At 38.6% G+C, this 14,079-nt stretch overlaps 1 long non-coding RNA gene across 1 annotated transcript in view; it reads right to left on the reverse strand.

Annotated features, from left to right (window-relative positions):
* LOC122202136 overlaps nucleotides 1–12,617 on the reverse strand; it is a 107,791-nt gene extending 95,174 nt beyond the window's left edge. Inside the window, exons 1-4 of the long non-coding RNA XR_006194480.1 lie at nucleotides 12,475–12,617; nucleotides 10,760–10,844; nucleotides 6,888–6,958; nucleotides 930–1,020 (exon numbers count right to left, since the gene is read on the reverse strand). This is a non-coding gene — a long non-coding RNA (uncharacterized LOC122202136). The remainder of the gene's footprint in view (nucleotides 1–929; nucleotides 1,021–6,887; nucleotides 6,959–10,759; nucleotides 10,845–12,474) is intronic.
* Between the last annotated feature and the right edge of the window lie 1,462 nt (nucleotides 12,618–14,079).

A 14,079-nucleotide genomic window follows, 5' to 3' on the forward strand; every position in this document is an offset into this window, starting at 1 on the left:
GTACAATACAGACATATCCAGACCCAACAAGTTTGAGGAAAGACTTAATGGAGAAAGTATGAGGTTACTATGCCTAGAAAATTTAAGACGTGGAAACAGGTCTGCCTTGCAAATTTTAGAAGAGTCATTGGTCCTAGAGACATTCCATCACTCTTAGAGTTGAAAAAACTGTCTCTTGTATAGTTGAGAAAACTAATGCCTGGACACAAAGAGAAGTAAGTATAATCACTCAGCAAGTCACAGTAAATCCAGAATAGGAACTCAGATATATTAATACTCTTCATCCGCTGTTCCTCTCATCATATTGAAGCTACTTGATTTCTCTTTAGAGTGGTTTGACCAAAGCCTGTTTGGAGGAGGAAACCCTTGCTAATTGTGCTGATTACTGGCTACACATGTGCAGCCACAAAGATTCTGTTTCCCTGATGTACTAAAATTTTTTAATAGAAAGATCGAAATCTCTTTTCCTATGAGGACTAAGAAGCATGTGTTCTCAATTACCTCCAACCCACACCTGATCACATGGGACAACAATGAGCAGCATTATACAACCTAACCTTTACTATGAAGGACTTTAGATTGAATCCCATTATTAATTTGGCATCTGGTTCAGAGTGACAGTTTCCTGAAAATAAACAAGTAACAAAAAACATACTAAGTGCCTTTCTTGTCTAATGCCACCTAATCTGTATATGAAATTAGGGAGAAAATTGAACAAAACATTTTTTTTCTTTTTGTGGTAACCCAAATAGTCCCCAGAAATTGTAAACATTAGGATTCCCTTGGAGCGTTTCTTTAAAATCAGGTCCTCATAAGCTGTCAGTCAAGTAAACTGCTAAACTCATCTTACTTTCCAGTAGATTCCAGTGCCTTTATCTGCCTCATAGTTCTTATTATCTCTTGCACATGTTTCCCACATACACACTTACCTCCATTTGTGCCACCTGTCTCCAAAAGAAACAGACTTCCACTTACTGATTACAATTCAGTTCTTAGAGCTACAATGTTGGCCTTGTGACTCTGGAGATGAAGGAAAGCAAACGCCAGGTTAAAGGTTGGCAGTTCTTAAAAAGTGGTAATCAAAAAGTGACCATTACAGAAATATCAAGATTAAATCCTTTGGGGAGAAAAAAAAAAGGACTTAAAATTTTGAATAAATTAGGGGAAACGTCTAAAAGGAAAATAAAGGATCATTGTTTATTCTTCCATTCTGAATTTAGCACTTGCATACACAACATGTCACTTCAACTAGAGTCTTAGAAATCCCAGAACTGAAAAACAGTAAGGATATGGACTCCAACTAACCATCTTAAAATCCATCTATCAAGTCACCATATGGTTACTCAGCCAGATGAATAACTCCAGAAAGGCGTTATGTGTGTGTATGTGTGTATTATTTTTGAGGGGTAGAAGAATTGATGAATTTGTCACCCCAAAATATGCCTCTTTGGCATAAGAATTATTTTAAGCTGATCATTTTTTTAAACCAGCAGATATGAAAAAAACTCTGAAAACCAAGTGGAAGTTACCCTTTTATATGAGCAATTTACATTTATAAGGGAGATCTCTATTTGTAAGGGTAACTCTGTGTACTAGGGAGAGGAGGAGGACTAAATCTGAACTTAAGCCTGCATAACAACCATACACTTGTTTACTGTGCTTTGCCTGAAAACCTGGCTGTCTCCCACCCTATCTTCTTCTGTCAACCACTGGAGTTGGTATTTAAGGTGATGGCTTGGTCCATTTTGGAGAGTTACTCAGTTTTTCTGGGTATCTCCCATATCTACAGGAGGTATCCATGTTATTAAGCTTGTTTGTTTTTCTGTATACTATTAATCTCTCTATTAATCTGTCCTTCATCACAGGGGGTCTCAACTGAGAAGCTAGAAGGGTGGAGAGAAATTATTTTTCCTCCCTTTATATTTTTTACATAGAAAATTTAAAAAATTATTTTTCATTGATGATACCCAAAACACATAAGAAAACAATAAAATTGTCACTCTTATACATTGCTTCATCACATAAGAAATTGCTATCAACTTTCAAAAAAACACTGTGTTAAGGAATATAATATGTGATAATTTTTGTCCCAGTTGAAGTAAGGAAATTGAAGGCACTCCATTTTTAGAAAGGCTTCTTTCTGCTGTTTTTCTGCTGGGCCCTATTTACTCATGTTCTATATTTTACTTTGCATCTGAATAAACCAAAGAAGCTATGTTCCCACTCCAGGGAGGAAACAAGAAAGTTAATCATTCTCTGAGTTTCATCCTAGGCCCCCACACACCTGCTAATATCTAAAAAGAACCAGATCCCAAACATGTTCCAAGACACTAGCTTCAAAAAACCTCAGCCGACACTGGCATCAATACGCTCTACCTTCAGTGATTTATGAAATAACACCTACTATTCACCTGTCACTCACCTTTAATCAGACTCACCTCTGGATTCCTGAAATAACATGTATCCTGGACCTCTTTCTAATATAAACCTCTAACCCCAAGTGATGACAAGACTCTCTCCTTTCCTTCCCGAGTCTCCCAGATACTCCATCTGCTATACTTGGTCAGTTACACTATTCAGTAACCTCGGTTTTCATTTCCTCCTGCCTTGTGTTTGATTTCTATCCCGTGGGAAGCCAAGCACTCTCTTGGCTGGTCCTTCCCGTGGGACCCCTCTGGGTCCTTGGACCCAGCCTGCTTATACCATGATAAATACATTTCTTGTAAATATCATAAATTTTGAAATGTTATAAACACAAAAACAGCAACATGCCTGTTTTTAAGTGAGTTACTTTTCTAACAATATAATATTGAATATCATGCATTACTTTTAAACTATGGTCAGGAAAATACAGCATCATGGAGTTTGGTTTTAACATGACGTTAATTTACAAGAGCAGCATATTATATCAGCCAGGGTGTTAGCTACAATCAATAGTACAAACTCTGGCTAACATATTCATGCAAGACATTTATTTACACATTAGTCACTAGGCCTGGGAATGTAAGACTGGAAGCCACACAGCTAGGAATGTGACAGACGTGGTCCAAGGAAGATGGTACATTGTTGTCTCTGGCACAAACATCTCACCTCCAGTGCCAATACTAGGGTCCCTATACAAGCCTAAAATCACCTCTGTTGCTTCTTAGGAAATTAGCTGTAGCTATCCGACACCTCTGCTGCCACCATCCCCCTCAGTAGGATGTGACCTCAGGTCACCAGATTCTGATTCACTCTGGGGCCAGTGTCTGATTGTTCTTGGCCAGCACCTTGGGCTCAGAGGATGTTGTAAAAGCAAGAATATAACATTTTCAACTGCTATAGTGGGAGAAAGACCCGATCCAGTAAAGAATTCTCCAAAGATAAGGCCAAGGTTGGGTTCTATGTGTTTAGAAACAATGACAAATATCCACCAGAGGCACAAAATTATATTACACTATGGTTACAACAAGTTAAGCTATTGCCATTGGAAGGAGACTGGAAGGAACTCAGTCTTCTGTTTATACAGTGAATAGTACTCAGGTTCATACACTGAAGCTTGGGTGACTTTTTTCTATATACCAATATAATTTTCTGCACCTTATTAAAACACAAAAAAAATTGGGGGAGGGCATTCTTTCTTCTGTTGAACTTAGCATCAAACTTCTATCGTGAGGATATATACTTCTTTATAATCTAAATATGCTTTCTCTTATAGCACTTTGAGTAGGGTTTAGCATATATATTTAACAAGTGTTACAGAAAGAGAAAAGAGGATGGATGAGGGAAGGAAATTGCACAAGAGGGGGAAAATATATATATATATGTAAATGATTCTACATGGAGTTTACAGAAAATCTGACACAAGCTCAGAGATCGTTTCTTCTTCCAGCTCCTCCTCATCTGCTTCCTCCTCCGCCTCTCCTCATCCTCATCATACCATCATCGTGTTTACTGTCATGTTATTATCTATTTCATAAAGAATCTGATACAATCAAGTCTGCCCAGGCCTCTCAATTAAGTTTTAGCTATAAATCGTAGCAAATGTTTCCAGACTCAAGGTCAAAGTAATGTTAATCAAAACCTTAAAATCTGCAAAAAAAAAAAAAAAAAGGGAATTTGGAATTTCATTAATAAACAATCTTAATATTTTGAAAAGTTGGTAGATAGGTAGATATGGAAAATAGGTAAACAAAAAGTTTAGAACAGATAAGTTTTTCTATTATCAGTAAAAAGATATGTTCAGATGCTGTTCAAAACATTAGAGAGAACCTTTCTTCCCTTGAGGCATATACAATCTGAAGTGCAATTTAGGAGAAAGAGAGCAAGGTGAAGTGTCACATATCAGAAAGAAAATAACTTAAAATATGTATCAGTTAGTGTTTATAAGTGCTGTGGTGTGTACATTTATGGCCCCCTAAGGATGTTCACAACCTAATTCAAAGATCATGTGAATATATTACCTTATGTGACAAAAGGAAATTTTTAGATAAAATTACGTAAAAATCTTGAGGATAGAAGACTTTCCTGGAATATTCATGTAGACCAACGTAATCACAAAGGTCCTCATAAGAGGGAGGATAGAGGGTTGAAGTCAGAGAGAGAAACGTAGGGATGGAAGCAGAGGTTAGAGAGGAGAAAAGATGCTAGGCCTTTGTCTTTAAGGACCACTGTAGGTAACCTCTACAAGTTGGAAAAGACAAGTAAACACATTCTTCCTTGGAGACTCCAGAAGTAACAGAGCTTTGTAGACTTTTTGTGTGTGTGTGTGTATGAGAAAGAGAGCGAACATGAGCAGGGGAGGGGTAGAGTGAGGGAGACAGAGAACTTTAACCGTATTCCATGCCCAGCACAGAGCCAGACACAGGGCGCGAGATCACAACCTGAGCTAAAATCAAGAGTTGGATACTTAACCAACTGAGCCACCAAGGTGCCCCAACATTTTCATTTTAGCCCCTTGAGATACTTTTAAGACTTTTGACTTCCAGAGCTATAAGATAATAAGCTTGTGTTGTTTCAAGCCACTAAATGTACAGTAATTTGTTATAGCAGTGATATGAAACTGCCTAACATATAGGAAGGTATATTAGTGATAAATCATAACAACATCCATTGTTTACCTAACAAGAAATCTGGAAGTTGGCAGTTCAGCATCAGGGCAGTGGCTAAACAGTGTTTTTAGAAAATGAAGTTCTTTGTGTCTTTCTGTTCTTCCATCTTTAAAGTATTGATTTTCATTTGTGGCCTCTCAACAAAAGATGACTGCCACAGCCCCCAACACGTTCAAGGCTAAAGATTTCTTCCTAAATAGAAAAATAAACTACAATCATTAAAACAACAAATCTATGAACAAATACCAAAGCAAATACCTTTGGTATTAACATCAAAATAAAATTAAGTAAATAAATATCCCTTCATTTCTTTCCTCATTAGGAAACTCCAGAATCCCACCCCTTCACCCCACCTGATATCTCTTTTTTCTTTCATTGTCCAAAACTGGGTTACTAAGCCACCTCCAGGAGCAAGGGAAGTTGAGAACGTGAGTATCTAGTAAAGTTCATAAGAGTTTTATTGCTCCTCTATTACCCCCACACACAAAGTGTGGTTTATTAGCAAGAAAGAATAAATCACATCAAAGGATGCCCATGGGAAGGCAACTAACTGTATCTGCTGGAAGATACTTATCTTGGGTCAGTCCCTTGACAATAGCCAGAAGCAAGTATTATAATTAGGTGATGGCCCTCCATGATGTCAGTGTCTAAAGGAGAGGATCATGTTCCCAAGTGATTCATTAATTTGTAGACTACAACATGAAAATGAGCTGTTTAAATCAGCTTTTCCCAAATGGACACTTCAAAAGACTGGTCATCAGTGATAGTCTGGGAGGCAGGGGGGAAGGTTTCTGTTATATGTATGTATATATGTATGTATGTATATATGAATAATTTAAATGAATGTATAAATAAATAAATAAATTTTCATTACACATAAGCACATTAAAAGCTTTGATAGTTAAATATCTCCCAAACAAATCAATAAAAAATACCCCAAAATAATATATCATCCTATATAACACTAATACCCCATTGACTGCACTTTCAGAAAGTTTAGAAAATGATGTCTCTTCTGTCTGTTCCCTCAGAAGGCAGACAAGATTCTGGACATGTTTTTAATATGTAACTAAGAAGAGATCTGAAGGTACTACTGATAGCCCAGCTCACTGCTAATTGTATGGCATATCAACATAGCTGGTGTTTATTCTTCCCTCTTTGATCAGACCCAGCAAGGTATAAATTAGGCCAGAATGAGTAAATAGTGTTATAATCCGTCAGTTAAGGAGGCTCTGACAGAAACTGATGGGTTTAACCAAGCAGAGGCAACACTGAAAATTAAGTGGCTGGCTTCTTGAATTGTAATGAGAAAAAAAATGTTGGTTAAGATTTAGAGAGATTATGAAAAGTGGATACAGCCTATTCGAGTCGTGCTTATTGCATGGATGCTTTCATTTAAGTGATTTAGTGACAGATCTATTTCCAGTTCTCAGCTCTGTAAACAGCCCATAAGAAAAGAAAGAGTCACAGAGGCAGAGGAGCTCTGAAATCACATCCTGTCATTGACTCCCCTTTTCAGAACTCTGGTGCCCTCTTCTTCCCTTTCACCATTCATTTTCCTAAAACACTCAACCTATCGCCCAGCCAGGATCTAGAAGCCAAGAGAGTCTGTCATACTTTTCTGGAGCTCAGTGCTATCCACCCCAGACCTCATGGCCTACAAATGCTGATGCACAGAAAATACGTTCTTTGAGTGTTCTAACTGCACTTTTGAAAGGTGTTCCTCACTGCTATCATTAACAGATACAGGGAGACATAAAAATCAGAACAGAACCATCAGGCAGACACCGGACTTACATTATTGGAATTCCAGGGCCCTGTGTGCTTCCCAAAGAAAGTCTGCTGATGCTTCCTCAAGCCACCAGCCACTGTTGTGTGGAAAAGAAACATTTTAATCTTTTGAACAGAGACAGTTCAGTGCACACTGAACCAGCATTAACTTTTCTCCAAGGCTCATGAGGTTTTCTCAACCACTAAACTCCTCTATCATCAAGAAAACCCGTGTCTCCAAGCCTTGGAGGATTGTCCTGGGGATGCCAAGAGCGAACAGCCCGGTGGACCAGAGTTTCAGATGTCAGACTCCACATATGGAAATATTCACATATCTACTTAATTCCTCCAGAGACTTGGAGTTCCAAGGACGTGCCAAAAATGTTTTTCCTCCCCCCTGAACCACTCAACTGACTTTGGGCTCTGTGGTTTTATTGAAGACACTCTATGGCTTGAAGAGCCTACAGGAGGTCCCAGTGGGTAGATGTTGGAAGGGTAAATACAAGAAATATAAGAATTTGGTTCTTACAGCCAAAGTGACCATCTTTACCACATGATATCCACTTTTTCAGAATACCAACCAACCAACTCATCTAGGCACTGAGCTGGGCATTGAACACAACCCTATGTGCCTGACTCCAAAGCCCATTTATCTCAATCACTGCCTCAAATAACGGTAACTATGTAGCTCACACTAGTTAAGAGATGACTTGGGATTCTTAAACTAGGAAACCTGAGCTCAGAGTCTCACTGATATTGGTCAGGAACTGGTAAGAGACATCACATCCACTAAAACACAATCTTTCCTTTTAGACTTAAAGCACTAAGATGTTTGTGAGGTGAAGGAAGGGTCACTAGAGAAGAGATGAGAATAAATAACACAATCTGGACACCAACAGGTAGCATTTCCACCAAAGGCCCACCAGTGGCTTCATTGGCAGCTCCAAATCTGTATTTCAGACATTCCCCAGGCAAAGGTTCATTATCAAAGTAAATTCAAAGCAATGAGTCAAAGGTACTATATCCTCTTCAGAGTATCATCAGATTCCCTTACTTTGCACACTGGACAAGTACAGATTCTTACAGGAGCTGGTTGTTTTCTATCTGTTTGCAGATAATTCAAACACCGTTCCTGAGAGAAACCTTGGTGCCTTCCTGTGTGGGGTGTCAAAGGCATGTGGCAACCAACGTGGGTTGGGGCCGTATTTAAATCACACACTACAGAGGCCATTTTCCTCTCTGTGCACTGTCTAGAGAGGCTAAAATCTGTATCTATGTATTAAACATAGCTAACAGGAAAATTTAAACATCTACTTCAAAAATGTCATCAGGGATTTGGATCTGCCACAGCTATTTAATTCAGCCATCCCCTGGGACGCTGAGGTAGCATGGTACTTTACAATGTATTCAATTTCTTGTCATCTCTCCAGAACCAGCTCATTTCATCTTACAGCCATTTTAACTACCATGCACCTATAAATTAAATTTTATAAGCTACCCTGAGTTCATTTTCAATGACAATCTTATGGATCAAACCCAATTTCTAAACATTCTATTGAAGGTTCTTCATGGAGTCTCAGTTTCATGATTACACTGTTACCTTCATTTCGGCCGATCTTATGCACTGTAAAAGCACAGTTAAAAGGTTTTCCTCCAACACCTGAAAGAATTCTTCCCTCTTCTGGACTCCCATAGTCTTTGTTTATCCTTGGTCTATGTCATGTATAACCTGCCTCTTTTTAGAATTACTTATTTATATCTCATGTACTCTTCAAAATGCAAACCCCTTAAAAACATCCAGGTGCATTTATCTTTTTGAATTCCCCTGTGTCTACACCAGTCCAGTACATTCACCTAATTCAATCCATTCTTGCTAAATAAGAATATGATATTTTAACTCAATAAATTTAGTAATAAACATGATACAGAGAATCGGAGAAAAGTGATGTGGTGTGGGTATTAAAAGCATGAACTTTATCATCAGACAGATTTGCAACTTATTAATTGTGAAAACGTGGTAAGTACATTTAAATATTGTAAGTCTTGGTTTCTTAAGACCTGTGAGTTGGAGATATCTCTGGGACATGCTTCATAGAGTTTTTGTCAGAATTTATGGGATGATGCCCTTTCAGCAGCTCAGTATAGTAAATGCCCAGTAAATGTTGCTATAATTTTTCAGTAGAAAAACAAAGTACCAAGACATATAAAACATGTTCATTCCCTCTCTCTCATTATCCCTCTCTCTCTTTCTATGTTTCTCAGTCTCTTTCTCTCAAAACACAAACACACACACACTCACTCACTCACTCACACATCCCGGTTATTTTATATGTGGTCACATCAGTAAAAATAAGGCAGCACCACAAAAGGATTAATTATCACTTACATTTTATCATTCCTCAACACAAAACCTCTGCCAAACAAAAAAACAAATCCAGACTTAACTGAGGTCAGACTTTTTCAAGATGACTATTGCAATAGAGCATTCTCTACTCCAATCTCCAGATCTGTAAGTATCTCAAAACTAAGCAGAAAAGGGCTTTTCTTTTACAAGGAGAGTTGGAAAGGGCTGGCAAGAATACTGTTGAGGAAGGCAGCAATCAGTGGGGACCAGCAAACAGCATGACTGTGGTGGTTCAATAGGAAATGTTCTTCCCTGTAGTGGGATGATTCTCGAAATAAGGAGTGGAAGGGTGGGAAGCTATATTCTGCACTTGAGTTGTTGCTTAACCTTGGGGGCAAGCCACAGTTTAGGGTTCTATGGGGAAGAGAGGATACTGACGAAAGTTTGGTCAATCTAACCCAATAGGTAAATCATAGGCAGTTATGAACACTTGGTCATTACATATCACGTATATTTCACTGGCCAAAGAAAGTCACAAAGCTGTACCCATTTTGGAGGAGGAAGGGAAGTACCATCTGGCAACATGTCAAATAGGATAAGAATATAATATTTATGAATAGACCAAGTGACAACCACAGTAGTTATAACCTTTCCTTCCTTTTCATGTGGCAGATCTCCTGCCACAGGTAATGTCTACCCGTATGCCCTTGCCTTACACCAAGAAGTTTCAAAATGCTATTCACACAAGAGCTTGACCAAGATATTTTACTGTTAAAATTGAGAAAATAATGTGTTTTTCCCAATGCTCATTAAAAAACTAAGACAACAGATTGAATTATTTGCAGTTATGTATTTTTCCTTCATAAAAGTTTCACATTAATGACTACTATAATCTATAACCTGTTAATGTTACAAACTAAGATAATTTATTTAGCCTCAAGGTATTCTATAGAGACCATCACATTTACAGATACTTTGCCCCATGAATAGATTTGAGTAGTTCGACTACATCTTATAGGCCTTGGGGAATCTCTATCTTTTCTACCCAGCAGATCAAAAGCTCCAGAGGGTAAATCTAGATATATCATTCATTTTATTTATAAGCCACATGAGCAAGTGGAGATAATAATATCTGCCCAGCTGAAGGGGTGGTTATGAGGATGGAATAATGTGATGTGAATGTGTTTTACAAATGTCAAAGAGTAAATAAGTGGAGGGGATTATTATTTATATGTTAGATTCTGTTCATTAATCAGAGTTTGGCTATGTGCCAAGAACAGGTTATATTCTTTTTCCACTTAATTTTTCCTAAAAAATAATGAGTTACTATTTTCATGCTACAGATGAGTGAACTGAAGCTCAAAACATTAAGTCTACCTATATTCTTTTAACTGATAAAATGGTAAGACCAAGTTTCACTCAGCCCTCTTCTAATCCAAAAGCCTACAATCAATAATTCATTTATTTCCTGTCCTCTGATTCATACATAGCAGATAAATAAAACCCTTAAAAGCATTACTTAATTTTAAGGAAATTTTAAAAATTCAGCACCAACCTGCTATAATTCTCATCCCAGGCCATGAAATGGTGGTGTGCTAATGAATCATTCATCCGGACCTTGCAAACAATGAGCCCTCTGCCTTGATTAGATGGAGGAGTCAGGAACCATGAAAGGAACAGGTATGTAAGTAAAAAGATGTCACCTAATTTTCATAGCCCCTTCTTTGATTGTAACTACATTCCCCTTAACAGTCCCTCCTCTCGCTTTCAGAGAGGAAAGAATACCTTATGATAAGCCATCAATCTTGCCCACTATTAGAACACTCTTAATAAACTTCAGGCTAGGGATATGTTTTCCTATTAAAGATTGAAATGAGAGGCTATTTCTTCCCTGGTGAGGGCCAAAGGACAGATCTTGAAAAGGAAATTCAATTTATGGTCAGAAGCTAAATTCCTTAGGGTGAGATCACCTCTTCTTTATTCTAAGATACCCATGCATGTTTGCATATGGATACACACACACACACACACACACACACACACACACACACACACACACTTACTTTGGAAACAGGGACTCCATTGATAGAATAATAGACTCCATCCCCAAAACACAGATGGAAAGGATTCAGTCTTTATAGTACAGTGGGTTCTGTATTTTAAATTCTATAATAACTTGGGCAAATAATTTCTTCACTTTAAGCTACAGTTTCCACATCTTTAAAGATAAAAAGTATCTTTCTATGGGGTATTTGTATAGATACAATTCAATAAATAAGATAATGCATATAAAAACATTTAGCACAGTGCCTTTCACAAAATGAGCACTCAATTAATGTTTAGTACAGTATGTAAATTCTTGCCACCCAAGCTTACAAACAGACCTACAAAAAATTGGAAGTGGAAAAGGCTAGAATCTACATTCAAGAAACAAACATGCTGACAGGTTCCAGGTTACAAGTCTTGGACCTGAAACAGAGGACACTGAAATATGCATTTGGACGCTGCTTGCGCTAAAAGAACAGGAAGAAACAAATGTTGCCAAGGAAACCTGGGACCTTCCTCCAAATGCTTCTGAGTTTCTGAAGATGAAAAGATAAAGGGATAGCACTAGAAAGAACATTTTCCTCACCTGTGTCCATCTGGGTCCAATCAGGAGAGAGAAACCACAAAGTAATTTGAACAGGTAAAGTTTAATAGAAAGAATTGTTGGGGCGCCTGAGTGGCTCAGTCGGTTAACTGTCTAACATCAGCTCAGGTCATGATCTCACAGTTAATGAGTTTGAGCCCCACGTCAGGCTCTGAGCTCAGAGCCTGGAGCTTACTTCAGATTCTGAGTTTTCCTCTCTCTCTTTTCCTCCCCCACTTGTGTTTTTTCTCAAAAGTAAATAACCATTAAAAAGAAAGAATTGTTAACAATAACAAGGAATTTGAGTTATGTGGTCTTGACTAATAAAAGGTAAATAAAACTGTGAGGAACACAGGTAGTTATAGGAAACTGCCACTACCCTCAAAGACAGAGGTAGAAGTCCCAAAGAAGAGTACCCCCCCCCACCCCTAGACCTAACCCAGGGATGAGATTTGGACCTTACTGACAGGGCCCTGCAATGGTCCACAGAATAGTAGAGAAGTCACTGTGGTGCTCCACCAATAAAACTTGCTGGGAATGTGCCCATTACAGTGCTAGGGAAAACTGCTCCTGGGGAGATGCCTCACTGGAGGCAGTCTCTAATAAAACAGCCTGAGGGGATGTCAGTTAACTGCTAGCACCTGGGTGCTGTTTGCTGCCATGCAATGCAGGAGCCTGTTGCTAGAAATCATGAATTCTGCAGAATTCTGCCAAGCAGGCACACTGGAACCAGGACGCAAAAACATCTTCCCTCCAGAAGTGTCTCAGTTCCTTCTATAGAAAAAGCTTCAGTGATAGCTGCCAAAGGGACAACATTTAGAGGGCTCAAATGCATTCTCATAGAGCATTCAAAAAGAATGAATTTCAGTAACTGGCCCACAGCCTTCAGTCAATGAAATTTTCTAAATAGATCAACAGCAAGGTAGAAACACAGCATTGACCTTTGTTTTCCACTTACTTTCCACAACCCAGTGACTACCCATCTAGCTTTTGGTTGTCACCAGGGAGAAAGGTTGATCTAGGCCTTCTCTAACCCCCTTTGTTCCACCTCCTCCCAGTGAAACTTTCATACTCCAAGTGCACCCAGGGAAAGCTATAACTACCTAACTATCAGTCATTCATTTCTCCATGTAATCAGGTAAGAGTGCAGTGGTTCTCACAGTATAGTATTTTTTTTCAGCAGTGTCTGAGAATTCTTTAGAAATGCATATTTTCAGGCTTCAGGTGAGGCCTATTGAACTGGACACTCTGAGAGCACCCAACTGCAAGGAGATGCTGATGCTTGTTAATGTTTGAGAACCACAGCTATAGAGGAAAGCAATTTGACTAGACTGACTTACTTGGAAGTGTGAATAACAAGGTTAGAACTTACTGAGCTGTTTACTTTAAAGGCGGGGGGCGGGGGGGGGGGCTTCAAAACAAGTTTGGTAGCTTCCACGTCTACTAAGGCTATATGTGTTTCTATGAGAATCAATGACAGACAGCATTTCTTTCCAAGAGTATGGAAGTTAGCAGACCTGCCAGAATGAGACCAATCTGCACTGGCCAGGAACTGTAGTATTCAGCCAGTTTCTGGGAGGTAGAGGTGGGGGAGGGAGAGATAAAAGAACTAAGTTGCTGAGCTAATTGATTGGTACATGAAGCTTATCTACAAAAATTCAATTTGGGCCCACCAGGGAAATGGTTTGAATGTAATTATAAATGGGTCATCCTTCATGACCTAGGCCCTGGCCTAGTTTGCACAGACTCAGATTGTATCAAAAGGGTCTGTCTCCCTCACTTCTGAAATTGAGGGCAGGACAGAAATTGAGGGAAGGGAAGATAAATGGTCACATAAAATCAGGTTACAAAAAACAATCTACCACAGCTTCCAGGAGATCATAAAGGGCAGAAAAAGTAAAGATGTGCTATATTATCTGAATTCCATACCTCATGTAAGTGTTTTTGTTTCAAATGCATTTTATATTATTATATGACCTGTTGCAATCTGATAGTGTGGCTCGTAATCAAGAATAATAAACATGATTTGTTTTAAGTACCCATTTGGAAACTTGGAAACTGGTCAAGCATCATTCCATTCGAGGAACTTACACTGGTAAATTAGGAAGAGCCTGTACACTTGCAATTGGGAAAAAGATGCTGTGGAAAGAAAACTGACCTCCATCCTAAGCTCTGCGGCTGAAGCAATTTCAGAACCTTGAACAAGTCATAGTCCTTCTATGACTTCAGTAAAGGCACAATTCCAC

This window comes from Panthera leo, chromosome D2, assembly GCF_018350215.1.
Source record: "Panthera leo isolate Ple1 chromosome D2, P.leo_Ple1_pat1.1, whole genome shotgun sequence".
Taxonomy (NCBI): domain Eukaryota; kingdom Metazoa; phylum Chordata; class Mammalia; order Carnivora; family Felidae; genus Panthera; species Panthera leo.